We start from the raw sequence: 19,481 nt of genomic DNA on the forward strand, positions 1-19,481 counted from the left end.
GCCGCAGCCTTTATCCTTTTTCGAAGCAAGATACTTGCATGGGTAGCAGGAAATATGCGTGCCACCATAGGCGCCTTCATAAATAAAGGCAATACTGTGAAACTTTCTGGCAACCTTTGTAGCCGTATTTCATCATAATTTACATTGCAGGCGGCCCCAGCACCCGCGATTTATCGGATGCCCAAATTTCACACTATTGGCGTGATTTATGAAGGCACCTATGGCGACACACGAACATTGTTTTTGTGGCAGATTGGCGATGGGGGTAAAATATTACCATTATTTAACTAACGGAAAATACCACCGTAAAGTAGTAGAACATCAGTAAAATACATATATTCTACTATCCGTTATTCCCGACCACCCAGATTAAAAGGCCTGCTATTTCATGCAAGCACTTGCCTGGGCATACATGTATGTTGCAAAGGTATTTACTAACAGAAGAAGCATAAGTGAATCAATGGCGGTTTCAGCAAAACGCTCAAGCACTTTTAAAAGCACTAGTGCTATAATACCCTATGGGCCCATTCTTACTTGGGCGATTTTCATTAATCGCCGGCGATTAACGCAAATCGACAAACGCAAATGTGTAGCCTGCACCATTTTCAGGTGATTTCCCGGCAATCGCGTTTCAGTGCTATAGAAGCGCTAAACGCGAACGCGGGAAAATCGCTGCAGTGTCCAGTGATTTTTCCATGTTAAATCGCGGGAAAATCACTCCCGCAAAACGCCGGCGGTAATCGCCGCCGTTTTGCGCTTTTAACAGTGAATGGGGCCTTAATCAAGAACCCATAAAAGGCTGTACAAAGACTTTCGAGCCTAAAGATAGCCATGCTTCTAGAGATGGGCAGAATCGACCAAGAGACAAATCTCTTTCTGATCGAATCTGATTAGAGAGAGAATTGTTGGCTGCCCATACACTGCAGGCTGATTCCATATCGATTTTCAGCATGAAATCCACTGGAAATCAGCCGAATCCACCACCTCACCACTGCCCCCCCCCCCCCCCCCAGTGTATAAATGTGCCCCCCATGTACATGTATACATTACCTGTCCTGTGTCGCCCACCACACGGTGCCCAGTGGCATAGCAGTAGGGGTTAGAGGTCTTGACCGCACCGGGGGCCCTTGGACCAGAGGTGCCCTGTAGGGCCCTACCTCAACTGCAGTATTAGCTCTTTATTGGTCCTGTGCTTGTAATGATCCCTTCTAGAGATGCTTTGAATGATAATTATTAACAAGCTGTTCCCCATCGCGTACGAGAGAGAACGGCGCCGGAGACTTGGGCGCAGGACACAGCCAGTATATGGCTAATCCTGCTGCCGCACAAGTCCGGGCCGTGTTAATTACTATTCCCCCTCCAGGCCGACATGGATAGTGGGGGAATGAAATAATTCGGCTTCCAGCAATAGCTGGAAGCCGAATTATTGTTTTAAAAGCAACTTCAGATCCGTCTTCTGACGGCGCTGAAGTTACTCCATGTGCCTGCGATAGCCGTAGTTCCTATTACGGCCTATGGTGGCGCCGGCTGCGCCCAAGTCTCCTGCGCTGCTGCGCCCAAGTCTCCAGCGCTGGATTTACCGTGTTCGTCCCCATCCCCTTCTGGCAATTCTGACACTGTAGTTGCCATTGGCAGGTTTTGGTGCATCACATCAGTTGTTATGTATAGAGTGCTTGGGGGCCCCATTGTAAAACTTGCACCGGGGCACATAGCTCCTTAGCTACGCCACTGGCGGTGCCCATTCCTCGTCAGAATCCCTCACTCTTCCATTAGTGGTATACATGCTGCCAGCATGTGGCATGCAGGGCCGGGCCGAGGCATAGGCTGGAGAGGCTCCAGCCTCAGGGCGCAGTGTAGGAGGGGGCGCACAATTCATTCAGCTGTCATTCCTAATTGTGTATGAAGCAGAAAGAAATAAGAAAAGGGGATACATGGCAGTGACTGCAAGCCAGATAACTACATATTAAGGTGTTGGGGAGGTTGTGGGCCCTGTGGCCCTCTTAGTCTAATAGCAATCAGTGTGTGACAGCTGGGGTGGGAGGGGTGGAGGGGCGCACTTTGGTGTCTCAGCCTTGGGTGCTGGAGGACCTTGTCCCTGCTCTGGTGGCATGTGTAATCTCACTCATGTGCTATATGCCTGGGGCGTTTATACCGCTAGTGGAAGAACGAGGGATTCCAAAGACAGATAGGGACCGGTTGGACATAGGCCAGGTGATGTATAAATGCACATACGGGGGGACATACATTGGGGGTACAGCGCCAGGAGTTTCATGCCAATATCACTCACCATTACCGCCTCGCACTCGATCGACCACGATGGCCCGACATCTTGCATTATGTCTGATTGATACATGGGACCAATTACTGCACTGAAATTGGTCACATCATCGATCAGGCAGCTTCTTGGTCGCACAGATTTTCATCAGATTTGATAATCATCGATTCGGATGGTCGATTGGCTGCCAAGTCGAGAGATGTATGGTTACCTTAAGCCAGTGATGGCTAACCTTGGCACTCCAGATGTGACAAAACCTACAAATCCCATCATGCCTCTGCCTCCCCAAGACAAGCTTAGAGCTGTCAGAGTATTGCAATGCCTCATGGGACTTGTAGTTTCACCACAGCTGGAGGGCCAAGGTTAGCCATCACTGCCTTAAGGTATAGGCATCAGAGAACATGGCAGAGGTATTGAACATGTTAGGGCTAGTTCAGAAGGGTTTTCACTGTTGGTGCATGCATTTAGCCCAGACTAAACGCTCCTGTGAAAAACAAAACAGAGACTTCACAGCTTGTTTGCACTAGAGCGTTTAGCATCAGCTAAATGCACCAACACAGAAAACCCATCTAAACTGCCCTACCATGGTCTATACCTCTGCCATGCTCTCTGATACCTTTTCCTTAGGCTCAAAAGTCTTAAAAGTAGTTTGGCATCAGATTCCATTGTTCAGGCGTTACATCACATTTTGAGCCCCCAGGGCCCTAGGGAAGAGATGGCCTTTGTGAGGGAGGGGGGGCAAGTGGGGCAATCGCCCCAGGTCCCCAACCCTCTGCGGCGGGAGTGCGGGCATAGTAGGTACAACTCACCTTCCTTCCGCCGATCCCCTGCAGCCTCTATCTCCTTACTCCCCCGGCATTCATCACGTTGGTAACAGCGCCCCCTGTGATGACGTAACCGCGTGTCATCACAGGGGAGCGCTGTTACCAATGTGACAGATGCCGGGACAGGAGGGAAATGGAGGCTGCAGGGAATCAGCGGAAGGAAGGCACCTACCTATGTAACCTATACTGGGGGAACCTAACTATCTAACCTGAATGGACAGTGCAACAACTGCTGCAATCACACAAAACAGGCCTTAATCGTGTGTGCAATAAGAAGGAAGCGCTCCTTGGGTTCTATTCACAATAAGTTACCGCATAAGGCAATTTAGGTAGTGATAAATACCGACCAAAATATCTCCATTTTGAAATTCACAATTTTTTTTCTTACTAAATTACTTCTTGCGGTAAAAGTGAGGTAATCACCTCAAAATTTAACTCCAATTTGAGCTTCTCAATTGACTAGTTGGTGTTAATTAAGGATTTTTTATCACCTACAAACGGCAGGTGATAATTATCACTTCTCTGCTGTTGGCCTTCAGGCTGCTTACACACCAAGACGTTACAGGCGCACGTTAGTGCGCCTGTAACGCTCCCCCAACGCACAGCAATGTAACACAAGTGGGCTGTTCACACAGCCCACGTTGCGTTACATGTAATGCTGCACGTTCGGTGCAAAGTGCAGCATGCTACGGCGTTGGAGCGGCTATAGCCGCGTTAGACTGTTTGCACATGCGCAGTGGGGGGCGGAGAGGAGGCGGGGAGAGCCAGCTACAGTAGCCGCGCACATGGCTACTTAATATTCACTGCACTGGCGGCAGCTGATTGGCCGGCGGGACCACGTGATGCGGAGTGTCTCGCTCCGCATCACGTGGTCCCGCTGGCCAATCAGCGCCACTCTGGGAGACATTATAGGAATCGAGCCGCCGAACGCGGCTCACTCTACCGTCGGCTTTTGCAGCACCATACGTTGTGTTAGGTGCACGTTATGCGACCTTAACGTGGCACCTAACACAACGTCTTGGTGTGCAAGAAGCCTCAGGATGGAGCCTTTTGAGCTTGTTTTACTTGAGTTTATGTCCATTGTACATGGGAGGCAGAGAAGACGAGTGTGTCTAATCTCAGGGCGCACTTTCAGACCTCGTACAGGCTTTTACATGATTTTATAGATGCCAAAGAGGAAGTTCCTCTCTGCTCTAAAAGATAAGCAACAGCATAATTACCTTTAAAGAATTTTTTTTTTGTTACAGCTAATACAAATCGAGCAAAAAAAAAAAAAAAATCTCCATTGTGTGTACTACCTGCTTTCATGGAAGCAGTCGTAGGGTTAACAAATTAGCTGCTCTGCTGAGGCAGACAGCTGGCATCACAGAGGTCAAATTACAGTTGTGATTGATTAGTCACAGATGAGGGGGAATTAGACAGGCTAAACTCTCTATATACATACAGGGTGCATTTATATATGTTTCCCTTCTGTCCTGTGGAAGAGTTGAGGTCCCACTGTAAATGTGACAGGCTTTCCTGGGTCATCTCTGTGTAATGGGTGGCAAGTATATGGGCTGCCCTACAGTGGTCATAAAAGCTTTATTTCCGCACATATTTCCGTACATATTACTGACTGTTTATCACCTGTTTTACCTCACTTTTATCAAAGATTTATCACACTTGGTACATTTTTAGTGAATAATCAATAAAAAACACACACACACACACACACACACACACACACACACACACACACACACACACACACACACACACACACACACACACACACACACACACACACACACACACACACACACACACACGTTATTGTGAATAGAGTCCAATGGGCTCTGTTCACAATGGCCTCGATTCATAAATGCTGAAAACGGCTCACTTTACCGACCACACAGCAAAATCTGTATTCATAAAGGCTTTTTCCGCATGAAAAGCCGACATTCGCGAGCAGAGTGATAAATCACCACCTTGCGCGGTGATTATCATAGCAAAAGTAACAAGTAGTCAATTCATAAAGATTAGAGGTAGCGGTATGCGGACGGGTATTACCGCTACCTCTGATGTGGCGAGAAGCGTGCGGAATACAGTGCAGTGAATGGGACAGACCTCCCAAGCAGCTGCAGAGAGAACACCGCACGGAGGGATTCCGCCTGCTTCTCCTGTTTCCGCATGCGCAGGACAGCCTAACGCCTGCCTACAGCGGAATATCTCCACACGCCTGTCACATCTAGCAACATTTTTATGAATTACCACCCTGAAGGCGGAAATACCGACAGCGGTGTTTCCCCGCTCGACTTTACCTTACCGACAGCACTTTTATGAATCGAGGCCAATGAGTTTCCGCATGAGGTAATTTAGGTCATGATAAATACCGACTAAATATCTCCTTTTTGAAATTCACTTTTTTTTTTCTCCGTAAATTACCTCTTGCAGTAAAAGTGAGGTAATTACCTCAAAATTTATCTCCAGTTTGAGATCCTCAATTGAATAGTTGGTGTTAATTAAGGATTTTTTTTATTACCTACAAATGTCAGGGGATAATTTTACTTCTCTGCTTTTGGCCTTAGGATGGAGCCTTTTGAGCTTTGTTTGCTCGGGTTTATGTCAATTTTACATAGAAGGCAGAGAAGACGAGTGTGTCTAATCTCAAGGCGCACTTTCACACCTCGTACAGTCTTTCAGATGATTTTATAGATGCCGAGGAGGAAATTCCTCTCTGCTGTAAAATAAGCTACAGCATAATAACCTTTAAAGAAAAAAACATTTTTGTTACATCTGATGCAAGTCTAACAAAAAAAATCTCCAGTGTGTGTACTTCCTGCTTTCATGGAAGCAGACATAAGGTTAACATCCTGTGTTTACACATTAGTTGCTCTGCTGAGGCAGCCAGCTGGCACAGCTGAGAGCTCAAATTACAGTGGTGATTATTCAGATGAGGGGGAATTAGACAGGCTAAATTATATACATACGGGCGCATTTCTATATGTTTTCATTCTGTCCTGCACAAGAGTTGAGGTCCCACTTTAAATGTGACATGCTTTCCTGGCTGTGTAATGGGTGGCAAGTATATGGGCTGCCCCACAGTGGTCAAAAAAAGCGTAATTTCCGTATATATTACTGACAGTTTTATCACCTGTTTTATCACCTGTTTATCACCTATTTTACCGCACTTTTATCAAACATTTATCACACTTGGTAAATTTTTTGTGAATAATCAAAAAAAAAAACCGGTAATTATCACTGGAGGTAATTTTTCACCTAAAAAAAAAAAAAAGTTACCGCACATGGTTTTGTGAAGAGAGCCCAATGTGTTTAAAGTGAATGGCAACCCATATTTAAATAAAGTCAGATACTCACCTAAGGAGAGGGAGGCTCTGGGTCCCATAGAGCATCCCCTCTCCTCTCCCGGTCTCCGCTGTTGCGCTGGCTCCCCCATAGCGGTATTCGACCGTTTCGGTCAAATACCACTGTTTTCTGCCCGAAGGGAGGCTTTGGAAATGCTTCGGGAGCCTGAGTGCTCCCGAAGACAGGCTGCTCTACACTGCGCGCGTGAGCGCCCTCTACGACGCACTCAAGCATGCGCAGTATGGAGCCGCCTGTCTTCGGGAGGACTCGGCTCCCGAAGATTTCCGTAGTCCACTCGGCGGGGGATGTGAACGGGGGAGCCAGCACAGCACCGGGGGAGGAGAGGGAAGGCTCATTAGGACCAAGCCTTCCCTCTCTGAGTATCTGACTTTTTTTATTTAAATATGGGATCCCAATACCTTTAAAAGTATAAAACGGATCCTCACCTCTATGCAGGCATGGGCTCACCTTATTAGATGGCTGAAAATGCCAAGACTGACAGTCCAGCATACAAGCATATTAGTGGATAAACCACTGTTGATCTGTCCTCGCTTGGTCCATTTGCATGGAAGTACCGTGCAGGGATCCAATATGGAAACCACTGAAGCTCTCCAGATGAGTACACGGCCAGATCTAAATTTTAGTAAATCACAAGCTATTTGCACTAAAACAGTAAGTAACAAACATTTACTGGACAATAAAACCACATGCAGTGGCTTGATGCATTTCCTAAACATCACCCTTCTTTCATCAAAGGCAGTTTGGCAATGATTACAGAGCTCATCAGGTGTCCAGTATAAGGCTACTGCAGATTGATTCTATTGGCCAGTTAGAACCAATGATGGGTTGCAATCTAAACCACACCCCTGATCCAATGAACAAGTGACATGTGGACCAATATAAACCTTTAGGTTGGGGATTGGGTGATAAATATTGGGATTGTTAGTATTTGGAAGCTCAGTGACCTACTGGTGGCAGGATAGCTCAACTTGCTGGGGCATTACTCAGAGTTGTGTGTTAGAACCAGATTCTGAGTTCAAGTCTCAGGGTTTCCTGCAATAAAATACATTATTGCATAAATACATATGAAATGCCTTTTCAGCCACCAGCAAGCAAGAGAATACACAAAATAATTTTTACAGTAATTTCTTTCATCTACTTTTTGGTACTTTTATACATAAGAAGAAAAAATATCTCCTAGGAGAAAAAGGAAATTGGATCGGTCCCACAGAGTTCCCCCCTGCCCAATAATTACAACATGTAACATTATTAAGATTTTTGTCCAACAAATATTTTTCCTCTCCCTTTTCATCAATTCACAAACATATGAAATAGTTAATTGTATTTTTATAATGCTGGTTGCCTTGTAACTTGAACTGGATTAAGGCCACGACCCTGCAGCCAAGTCACCAGCCGCTCTGTGTGAGAAGCAGCCCAGCAGGGTGAGCTATCCTGCTGCAACTGCTGATTAGAAACTCCCCTTCTCTTTTATTGTTGATTTACCATCATTTATAATATTGTATTGCTGGAAACCCTGTGAACTGAACTCAAAGTCTGACTCTGTTGTGCAGCTATGCTTGAGTGGTGCTCCAGCAGGTTGAGCTACCCTGTCACAACTACATTACTAAGCCTCCCATTACTAAGAATACCAGTATTTATCGCCCCATTTCTGCCTTAAAGGGACACTTAAGTCAAACAAAAAAAAATGAGTTTTACTCACCTAGGGCTTCCAATAGCCCCCTGCAGCTGTCCGGTGCCCTCGCCGTCTCCCTCCGATCCTCCTGGCCCCACCGGCAGCCACTTCCTGTTTCGGTGACAGGAGCTGACAGGATGGGGACGCGAGTGATTCTTTGCGTTCCCAGACACATTAGCACCTTCTATGCTGCTATATGGTATATGATATATGCTACAGCAGCATAGATGGCGCTATTGTGGCCAGGAACGCGAAGAATCGCTCACGTACCCAGCCTGTCAGCTCCTGTCACGAAACAGGAAGTGGCTGCCGGTGGGGCCAGGAGGATCGGAGGGAGACGGCGAGGGCACCGGACAGCTGCAGGGGGCTATTGGAAGCCCTAGGTGAGTAAAACTCATTTTTTTTTTACTTAAGTGTCCCTTTAATGTTTCTGTATGCCCACATGTCGCTTGTTCATTGGATAAGGGGCATGGGTTAGATTGCAACACATCATTGGTCCTAACTGATCAATAGAATCAATCTGCTGTAGTCTTATACTGGTGATCTGGTCAGTTCTGCAATCATTGTCAAACCGCCTCTGATGAAACATGGGTGATCCTTGGGAAACGCGTCAGGCCACTGCATTTCTTTTATGTATTTTATTTTTTAATTGCCCAGAAAATGTTTGTTACTTACTTTTTTGTGCAAATAGCCTGTGATTTACTAATATTCCAATCCAGCCAAGGAATCATCTGGAGAACTTCAAAGGCTCCCATATTGGATCCCTGGTTGGTCCTTCCACGCAGATAGGACGATCGAGGATAGATCAACAGTAGTTTATGCACTAATATGCTTGAATGCTGTACTGTCAACTACCATTTTCAGCCAGGGCCGGTTTAAGCAACAATGGGGCCCCAGAGCAAAATAAACCTGGGGGCCCCCCCCCCAACATATACCCCGGAACAAAAATCGGCATTAGGGGACCTTTTTTGCAGCTGGTATAGTCAGGGTGTGAAGTCCCAATCGGTCGTAGCTCCACATTCTGGCTATCTCAGCCTGCATGGGGGACTGTTAGGACTTCTCTTCAGTCCCTGTTGACCCTCCCACGAAGGAAGAGACGTTCCCCAGTAGTGGAGTCTAGGTGACCACGGGTCTTCACCCACACTCCCTTGAGGGGGGTGCAGGACCACACCCCCAGGAGGGGGATGTGGAACTTAGCTGCCTAGTGCCCTACCAGGTCACTACTGGGATAGTCTCAGCGAGTGGTTGGGAGAACAGTGACACCTCGATGTAGAGACTTCAGGTATAAACGGAATCCAGGTACGGTCCGGGTCAGGGCAGGTGGTAGGCAGAGCAGAATCCAGGTACAATCCGAGTCAAGGGCAGGCGGCAGGCAGAGCAGAATCCAGGTACAATCCGGGTCAAAGGGCAGGCGGCAGGCAGAGCAGAGTCCAGGTACAATCCGAGTCAAGGGCAGGCGGCAGGCAGAGCAGAATCCAGGTACAATCCGAGTCAAAGGGCAGGCGGCAGGCAGAGCAGAATCCAGGTACAATCCGAGTCAAAGGGCAGGCGGCAGGCAGAGCAGAATCCAGGTACAATCCGAGTCAAAGGGCAGGCGGCAGGCAGAGCAGAATCCAGGTACAATCCGAGTCAAAGGGCAGGCGGCAGGCAGAGCAGAATCCAGGTACAATCCGAGTCAAAGGTAGAGTCAGGAATAAGCAGCAGGCCAGGGACTGACGGCAAGAGAAACCACTAGCTGTCAGAACGAACAGCACTGTCTGTTTGAAAGGGCTGGCCTTTTATAGCCCGTTTGGCGCGAAATCCGAACGCCTGCGCATGCGTACAAACGTACGGCATAACCCCGCGCATGCGTACATTACGTGTGACGCCATTGCGTATCCACGTACACACGTTCCCAGCCGAGATCAACAAACTACGGCCAGCCACCCGCGCGCGCATAGAGAGCGGGGGACGCCGTCCACGGAGCTGCGGCCCGTAAGTATAACATTGCCCCCCCCTTAAGGGCAGTCTCCGAATGCCCTCAGGGCAAGGTTTCTCTGGAAATCTTTTATGAAAGGCCTTAATGAGCCTAGGGGCATGAATGTTTCTAGCTGGTTCCCAGGAATTTTCTTCCACACCAAAACCTCGCCACTTGATGAGATACTGGAATGACTGACTCCGCCTCCTGCAATCCAAGATCTTTTCCACCTCGAATTCTTCATTACCATCAACCAGAACTGGTTGAGGAGGGTTCAACATCCTGCCTTGAAAAGAGTCCGGCACCACAGCCTTCAAGCAGGATACATGAAAAACTGGATGAACCTTAAGAGAGTCAGGTAGCTCCAATCTGAAAGCCACTGGGTTAATTTTCTTAAGAACCGGAACAGGACCAATAAACTTGGGAGCCAGTTTCTTAGAGGGACAGCGAAGTTTGAGGTTATTTGTGGAAAGCCAGACCAAATCACCAGGTTTGAATTCAGGACTCTCTCTTCTGCTTTTATCGGCAAAAAATTTCGCTTTATTCTGAGCCTGCTGAAGATTTCCTTGTAATCGTTGAAAGTTTTCTGTAAGCCAGGTAAGTCTTTCCTGAACCGTGGGAACTGAAGTATTCACCTTAAGACCGGGAAATACTGTGGGATGGAATCCAAAGTTTGCCAAGAACGGAGACTGATTAGTAGCAGTATGCTTGGAATTATTATAAGCCAGTTCAGCCAAAGGTAATAGCTCAGCCCAATCGTCTTGAACCGCAGAAGAAAAGCATCTCAAATACTGCTCTAAAGACTGATTCGTCCTTTCCGTTTGCCCATTGGATTGCGGGTGATAACCAGAAGACAGTGATGCAGTAATATTCAAATTCTTACATAACTCTTTCCAAAATTTGGAGGTGAACTGGACCCCCCTATCAGATACAATATCTGATGGAAGGCCATGAAGACGGACGACTTCTTTGATGAATATTTCGGCTGTGGTTACTGCCGATGGAATTCCTTTCAAAGCAATAAAATGAGCCATCTTAGTGAGACGATCTACCACCACCATGATTGCTGTGTTATTGGAGGAAATTGGTAAATCCACGATGAAATCTAGCGCAATCATGTCCCAAGGGCGGGAGGGAATGGGTAGTGGTGTCAGCAAACCCCAGGGTTTAGATCTTGATATCTTTGATCTAGCACACACAGGACAAGCTCGGACATAAGTAAGACAGTCTCTTCTTATGCTAGGCCAATAGAAGTTTCTCTGAAGCAGATCAAGAGTCTTGGAGACTCCACCATGACCTGCCAATTTGTGATCATGACATGCAGATAAAACTAAAGTTCTGACATCCTTGGGAACAAAGATTTTCTCTTCCCGGAAAAATATACCATCACGGACCTGGAGATTAAGGGATGTATCCGGTTGTAAAAGAGATGAACTCTGCCTGATTGTCCGCAAAACATCGGGTTGAATAAGTAAAAAATTTCGAGCAGTAAGTATTGTATCCAAGGGGGTAGATTAAGCATTGTCAGGAAACATTCGAGACAGGGCATCAGGTTTTGTATTCTTGGAACCCGGCCGGTATGTCAAGTGGAAGTTGAACCTTGAAAAGAATAAAGCCCATCTAGCCTGCCGAGGGCGAAGACGTTTAGCAGTCCGTAAATATTCTAGGTTCCGATGATCGGTATAGATAAGGATTGGATGGTTAGCCCCTTCCAACAAATAGCGCCATTCTTCCAATGCCAGCTTGATTGCCAGCAATTCTCGGTCCCCTACATCATAGTTCTTTTCTGCAGGATTCAGCTTCCTGGAGAAGTAGGCGACTGGGTGTAGGAGAGATTTGGGGCCAAACTTCTGAGATAGAACAGCTCCAACTGCTATTTCGGATGCATCTACTTCCAAAGTAAAGGGTAAAGAGGGGTCAGCATGCTGTAGGATGGGAGCGGTAGTAAACAGTTGTTTGAGAAGATCAAAAGCTTCTTGTGCCTCACAAGTCCAGGCAAAACGGCAGTTGGCCTTGGTGAGTCGAGTAATAGGAGCAACCACAGAAGAGAAGTTTTTGATAAATTTTCTATAAAAATTGGCGAACCCAATAAAACGTTGGACTCCTTTCTTGTCACTGGGAGCTGGCCATTCCAAAATGGCGGTGATCTTCTGAGGATCCATGGCAATGCCATTAGCCGATATCTGTAGCCCTAAAAATTGAACCTCAGTCTTTTCAAATTCACATTTAGCCGCCTTGGCATAGAGCCCATGTACCCTCAAGCGTCCCAGAACCTTCTTTACATGACCCCGATGTTCTTCCAAAGAGTTTGAAAATATTAGAATATCGTCCAGATAAACGATCATGAATGAGTCGAGGAAATCCCGGAAGATATCATTCACTAGGTGTTGGAAAGTAGCAGGAGCATTGCACAGTCCAAAGGGCATGACTCGGTATTCGAAATGACCAAAACGTGAACGAAAAGCTGTCTTCCACTCATCACCTCTTTGGATGCGGACTAAATTGTAGGCTCCACGAAGATCCAATTTAGAGAAGATCCGTGCAGAACGAAAACGCTGGAATAGGTCAGGAATGAGTGGGAGCGGGTACCTATTCTTAACAGTAATTTTATTTAAGGCTCTGTAGTCGACACAAGGACGAAGAGATCCATCCTTTTTCTCCACAAAGAAAATGCCTGCGCCTGCAGGAGAGGTAGATGGTCTGATAAATCCTTTGCGGAGGTTGTCCTCAATATAGTCCTTTAATGCCTGCGTTTCGGGTTCAGACAGAGGATAAATATGACCAAAGGGAATCTCTGCACCAGGGAACAGTTCTATGGGACAATCATATTTTCGGTGAGGAGGAAGGATATCAGCAGCCTTTTCATCGAAAACGTCCAAAAAGTCATGATATTGGACTGGAATCAGTGATTTATTCTCAGAGTTGATGCATAGGATTTGCCCTATTTTTGGTAGACAAAAGCGAGCACAATAGGGAGAGGAGAAAGAGACTTTTCCGGACGTCCAGTCTACATGCGGATTGTGCGCTTGCAACCAGGGCATACCAAGGATGACTGGGAAGAGTGGTGAGGGCAGTAAATCAAAGCAAAGGTATTCCTGATGCTCATTGTTGATGGAAATCAACAGTGGTAGAGTTTCTTGAGTAATAGGCCCAGAACCAATGGTAGACCCATCGGCTAACTGAATGGGTAGAGGGTGCTTCTTGTTTCGAGTTGGTAGATCCAGTTGCTGGGCCAGGTTGGTGTCAATGAAACAAGAGCATGCTCCAGAGTCGAGGATAGCCTTAACTGCGATCATCCCTCCTGGACCCTGTAAAGACACAGATAAGGGGACATGAGCTGAAGTACTCGATAAAGGAAAAGTAGGCGTAATCTCTGGGCAGTCAAACTTACTGGCAGGTCTCACAGGACATGAATTGCGGAAGTGACCAGACGCTCCACAGTAGAGACATAGGTTGCTGGACCGTCTGCGTTGTCTTTCTTCAGCTGACAAGGGGGCTCTGGCTAATCCGATTTGCATAGGTTCCGGAGCCTCTGTAGCAGGAACGGGAGGAATAGGCAGACTGGTGGGATATCCAGATTCAGAGGTCGAGCCCAGACTAGGCCGAACTGTTCCCATTCTTTCCAGCCTTCTTTCCCGAAAACGTCGGTCAACTTGAATCACCAACTGTATCAGCTCGGCAAGGGTCGCCGGAATTCCTATACGGGCAAGCTCGTCCTTGAGCTGATCATTAAGTCCCAGTCTAAACTGATGTTTCAGTGCAGCATCATTCCATTGAGTATCTGAACTCCAACGACGAAATTCAGTAACATAATCCTCCACAGGCCGCTTACCCTGGCGTAGTAGACTCAGAGCAGATTCTGCAGATGCGACCCGACCTGGGTCATCATACAACTCAGCTAAAGCTTTAAATAGAGACTCAGTGGTGGCTAAAGTGGGATGATCTAGTTCCCTGAGCTGCAAGGCCCAAGCCTGCGGTTCCCCTTGTAGTAAAGAGATCACTGTGCCGACTTTAATTTCCTCAGATGTGTAAGTACGGGGTTGTAATGAGAAGTAGAGGGAGCAGGCATTCTTGAACAAACGGAACTTACTCCGATCGCCAGAAAAACGATCAGGCAACGGGATCTTTGGTTGTGGCGCTGGTGCAGACACAGTCACTGTCGGAGCTGGTGATTAAGTAGGAGGAGGTACCGCCTGTAATTGTGTCCGCAACTGGTGATAGTCCTGCTGGACTTCATGAACGGAGATCCTTAGTTCCGATATTTGTTGGCATAGTTGGTCTAATGGTGAGAGCGGAGGAGAAGCTCCAGAGGTGTCCATACTGGCTGTTCGTATCTGTTAGGACTTCTCTTCAGTCCCTGTTGACCCTCCCACGAAGGAAGAGACGTTCCCCAGTAGTGGAGTCTAGGTGACCACGGGTCTTCACCCACACTCCCTTGAGGGGGGTGCAGGACCACACCCCCAGGAGGGGGATGTGGAACTTAGCTGCCTAGTGCCCTACCAGGTCACTACTGGGATAGTCTCAGCGAGTGGTTGGGAGAACAGTGACACCTCGATGTAGAGACTTCAGGTATAAACGGAATCCAGGTACGGTCCGGGTCAGGGCAGGTGGTAGGCAGAGCAGAATCCAGGTACAATCCGAGTCAAGGGCAGGCGGCAGGCAGAGCAGAATCCAGGTACAATCCGGGTCAAAGGGCAGGCGGCAGGCAGAGCAGAGTCCAGGTACAATCCGAGTCAAGGGCAGGCGGCAGGCAGAGCAGAATCCAGGTACAATCCGAGTCAAAGGGCAGGCGGCAGGCAGAGCAGAATCCAGGTACAATCCGAGTCAAAGGGCAGGCGGCAGGCAGAGCAGAATCCAGGCAGTGGCGGACATACGGCCGTGCAGGCCGTGCCGCCGCACGAGGGCCCCTGAAGTTCCGCTGCTTCAGGGGCCCATTAAGTATTGCAGGGTTTTTTTTTTAATTTTACCTTTTATTTTTATTTTAACCTGGGGGGCCCCTACTCCTGTCCTCCCCCCTCACATCGGCCCCCCCCTCCCCCTCATGCGATGCGGCGGGAGAGCAGAAAATACAGGAAGTCTCCGCCGGGGCTGCAGCAGACACTAGAGGCTGCTGCCGCTTGGTCTCCCGTGTCTCCAACTTTGTACACTGCTCGCTACTTCCTGGTTTAGTAGCGAGCAGTGTACAAAGTTGGAGACACGGGAGACCAAGCGGCAGCAGCCTCTAGTGTCTGCTGCAGCCCCGGCGGAGACTTCCTGGATTTTCTGCTCTCCCGCCCGCCGCCGCCGCCGCCGCCGCGCATACCGGGAGGGGGGCCCCGAGGTGAGTGAGGGAGGATAGGAGTCGGGCCCCCCACCCGGATAGCTACACACCCATCCACCCGGCTACCTTACCCACCCGGCTACCCACACACTCACCCGGCTACCTACCCACCCGGATACCCACACACCCACCCGGCTACCTAACCACCCACCCAGCTACCTACCCGGCTACCTAACCACCCTGCTGGCTACCTACCCACCCGGCTACCTACCCACCCGGATACCCACACACCCACCCGGCTACCTACCCGGCTACCTAACCACCCACCCGGCTACCTACCCACCCGGCTACCTACCCGGCTACCTAACCACCCTGCCGGCTGCCGACCCACCCACCCGGCTACCTACCCGGCTACCTAACCACCCTGCCGGCTACCTACCCACCCACCCGGCTACCTACCCACTCGGCTACCTAACCACCCACCCGGCTACCTACCCACCCGGCTACCTACCCGGCTACCTAACCACCCACCCGACTACCTTCCCACCCGGCTACCCACCCACCCGGCTACCTAACCACCCACACATCTACGCACTCACCCGGCTACCTACCCACCCGGCTACCTAGCCACCCACCCGGCTACCTACCCACCCAGCTACCTAACCACCCAGCTACCTAACCACCCTGCCGGCTACCTACCCACCCACCCGGATACCTACCCACCCACCCGGCTACCTACCCACCCAGCTACCTACCCGGCTACCTAACCACCCACCCGGCTACCCACCCGGCTACCTAACCACCCACACATCTACCCACCCGGCTACCTAACCACCCACCCGTCTACCTACCCACCCAGCTACCTAACCACCCTGCCGGCTACCTACCCACCCGGCTACCTACCCACCCGGCTACCTACCCACCCGGCTACCTACCCACCCGGCTACCTACCCACCTGGCTACCCACCCACCCGGCTACCCAACCACTCACCCGGCTACCTACCCGGCTACCTAACCACCCACCCGGCTACCTACACACCCACCCGGCTACCTACCCACCCACCAGGCTACCTACCTACCTACCCACCCGGCTACCTACCAACCCACCAGGCTACCTACCTAAAGACCCACCAGGCTACCTACCCACCCACCCAGCTACCTAACCACCCACCTACCCACCCACCAGGCTACCTACCCAACAGGCTACCAACCCACCCGGCTACCCAGCCACCCACCAGGCTACTTACCCACCCGGCTAAGGGCTGCCTACCTACCTACCCACCAGGCTACCTATCCACCCAACCACCCATGGGAGCTGCGCGCTGGATGGAGGCTGGGACAGGAGGTCTGCTGCTGCAGGTGAGTAAATGGTTTTTTTTATTATTTATTTTAGCAGGTGTATGTTCTGGGCAGGTCTGCCACATGATTGCGTGTATGTTCTGGGCAGGTCTGCCACATGATTGCATGTATGTTCTGGGCAAATTTGCTACATGATTGCATGTGTTTTCTGGGCAAATCTGCCGACATGATTGCACGTATTTTCTGGGCATATCTGCCGACATGATTGCACGTATTTTCTGGGCATATCTGCCGACATGATTGCACGTATTTTCTGGGCATATCTGCCGACATGATTGCACGTATTTTCTGGGCATATCTGCCGACATGATTGCACGTATTTTCTGGGCATATCTGCCGACATGATTGCACGTATTTTCTGGGCATATCTGCCGACATGATTGCACGTATTTTCTGGGCATATCTGCCGACATGATTGCACGTATTTTCTGGGCATATCTGCCGACATGATTGCACGTATTTTCTGGGCATATCTGCCGACATGATTGCACGTATTTTCTGGGCATATCTGCCGACATGATTGCACGTATTTTCTGGGCATATCTGCTCACATTATGTGTATTTTCATGAGAAAACCTGCACAATTATGTGAATTTTCTGGGGAAAGGGTCACCAAAACCTGGGCCCACTGTCTTTGCGTTGCACTTTTCAAGGGAACCTGAGGTGAGAATAATATTGAGGCTGCCATATTTCTCTCCTTTTAAGCAATACCAGTTGCCTGGTTGCCGTTCTGGTCCTCTGCCTCTTATTCTTTCAACCATAGACCCTGAACAAGCATGCAGCAGGTCAGGGGTTTCTGACAATATTGTCAGAACTGAGAAGATTAAGCTGCATGCTTGTTGCTGGTGTAATTCAGTTTATTACTGCAGCCAAATAGATCAGCAGGGCCGCCAGGCAACTAGTATTGTTTAAAAGGAAATAAATATGGCAGCCTCCATATCACTCTCACCCCGGGATCACTTTAAATTACAGTTAGCTCCGCCCTTATCCGGTCATTGCCACGCCCATTTTTTGCCGCGGCGCTACGCGCCGCAGGTTCTATCCACACCCATTTTTTGCTGCGGCGTGCTTCGCGCGTCGTAGGTTATAGCCACGCCCATTTTTTGCCGCGGCGCGCTTCGCGCGCCGCAGGTCAGGGGGGCCCACAATTGATATTTTGCACAGGGGCCCACTGCTGCCTGTGTCCGCCACTGAATCCAGGTACAATCCGAGTCAAAGGGCAGGCGGCAGGCAGAGCAGAATCCAGGTACAATCCGAGTCAAAGGGCAGGCGGCAGGCAGAGCAGAATCCAGGTACAATCCGAGTCAAAGGTAGAGTCAGGAATAAGCAGCAGGCCAGGGACTGACGGCAAGAGAAACCACTAGCTGTCAGAACGAACAGCACTGTCTGTTTGAAAGGGCTGGCCTTTTATAGCCCGTTTGGCGCGAAATCCGAACGCCTGCGCATGCGTACAAACGTACGGCATAACCCCGCGCATGCGTACATTACGTGTGACGCCATTGCGTATCCACGTACACACGTTCCCAGCCGAGATCAACAAACTACGGCCAGCCACCCGCGCGCGCATAGAGAGCGGGGGACGCCGTCCACGGAGCTGCGGCCCGTAAGTATAACAGGGACAAGGGGTTAAAAAGTTTCAGGAGGGGGGACCCCACATAATTTTTTTTTTTTTTTAAATTCCCACACTCTAAACATAAAAAAAAATTGGGAAAATAGGAAAAAATGCCAGGGATCTTCATACCGCCATATTGCGGCTGTATAGCGATCCCTGGCCAAAGCGCTGCGGCTGAATATAGACCCCCTGGAAACCCCATCAGGAAATTTATTGCGCTTTCGTTTGATGCATGTAAAATTACACTACCGTTAGGTTCGCTACTAAAAGTGACATTTACCGCATTTCAAAGTACACTTTTTTCCTTCGAAACTTTAAAATCGTTTTTCTCAAAAACTAGAAGGTCTTTTTGAAAAATTGTTTTTTCCTCTTATTCCTAATGATCTCCTTAACATATCCTGCAAATTTAGGGTTTCTAGCATTTAAGGTGGATTTGCTATTAACCATTAAAGTCGGCAGGTTTTTAAATGTGTATTTTTTTTCCTTTGAAACTTTAAAATCGAATTTCTCAAAAACTATAAGGCCGATTTGAATTTTTTTTCCCTCTTGTAGCCACTGGGGGCCCCTACAAGCTCTGGGGCCCTGAGGCAGCTGCCTCCTTTGCCTCTATGGTAGCGCCGGCCCTGTTTTCAGCCATGTAATAAGGTGAGCTGCTCTCTGCACAGAGGTGAGGGTCTATTGCTGCTAGGTTTCCAATAGGTTGTATTAAACTATGCTCATGCTGTTTGGCCAGTCACACCACTGGCCAAACCAACTATTTCCTTTCATGTTTCCTTATTGGGTCCCCTAATGTAGACTAGCAAAGAAAAATACATATCAAATATATATTTTTGATATGTATTTTTGTACATCAGTCTTGAAAGTGGGACAAATAAGGAAGAAAGGGACAGAGGGATTTAGTTTGGGGAAAGTTGGGAGCTATGTCTGTACTGTAGGTACCTGCACTCCATCCAGGGCTGACTGGATTGCCTGGATGATGCAAGCACACTCTTCTACCAGTACAAACCAGGTCCTTACAAATCATCACAACACCATCTGAGGTCTGTGGTGCATCTATTTATGGCATCGACTCTGTGTTTGTTCGTAGTGTAGTTACTATTTGCCTCACTGTTCATTCTAGTAGACTTCTAGACATAGCTCATCTGCTTCCTCTTTC

General features: G+C 48.7%; 1 protein-coding gene across 1 annotated transcript in view; it reads right to left on the bottom strand.

Annotated features, from left to right (window-relative positions):
- CD79B (CD79b molecule) overlaps positions 1-19,481 on the bottom strand; it is a 52,309-nt gene that overhangs the window by 26,348 nt on the left and 6,480 nt on the right. The window lies entirely within an intron of this gene.

Source organism: Hyperolius riggenbachi, chromosome 12 (genome assembly GCF_040937935.1).
Source record: "Hyperolius riggenbachi isolate aHypRig1 chromosome 12, aHypRig1.pri, whole genome shotgun sequence".
NCBI lineage: Eukaryota > Metazoa > Chordata > Amphibia > Anura > Hyperoliidae > Hyperolius > Hyperolius riggenbachi.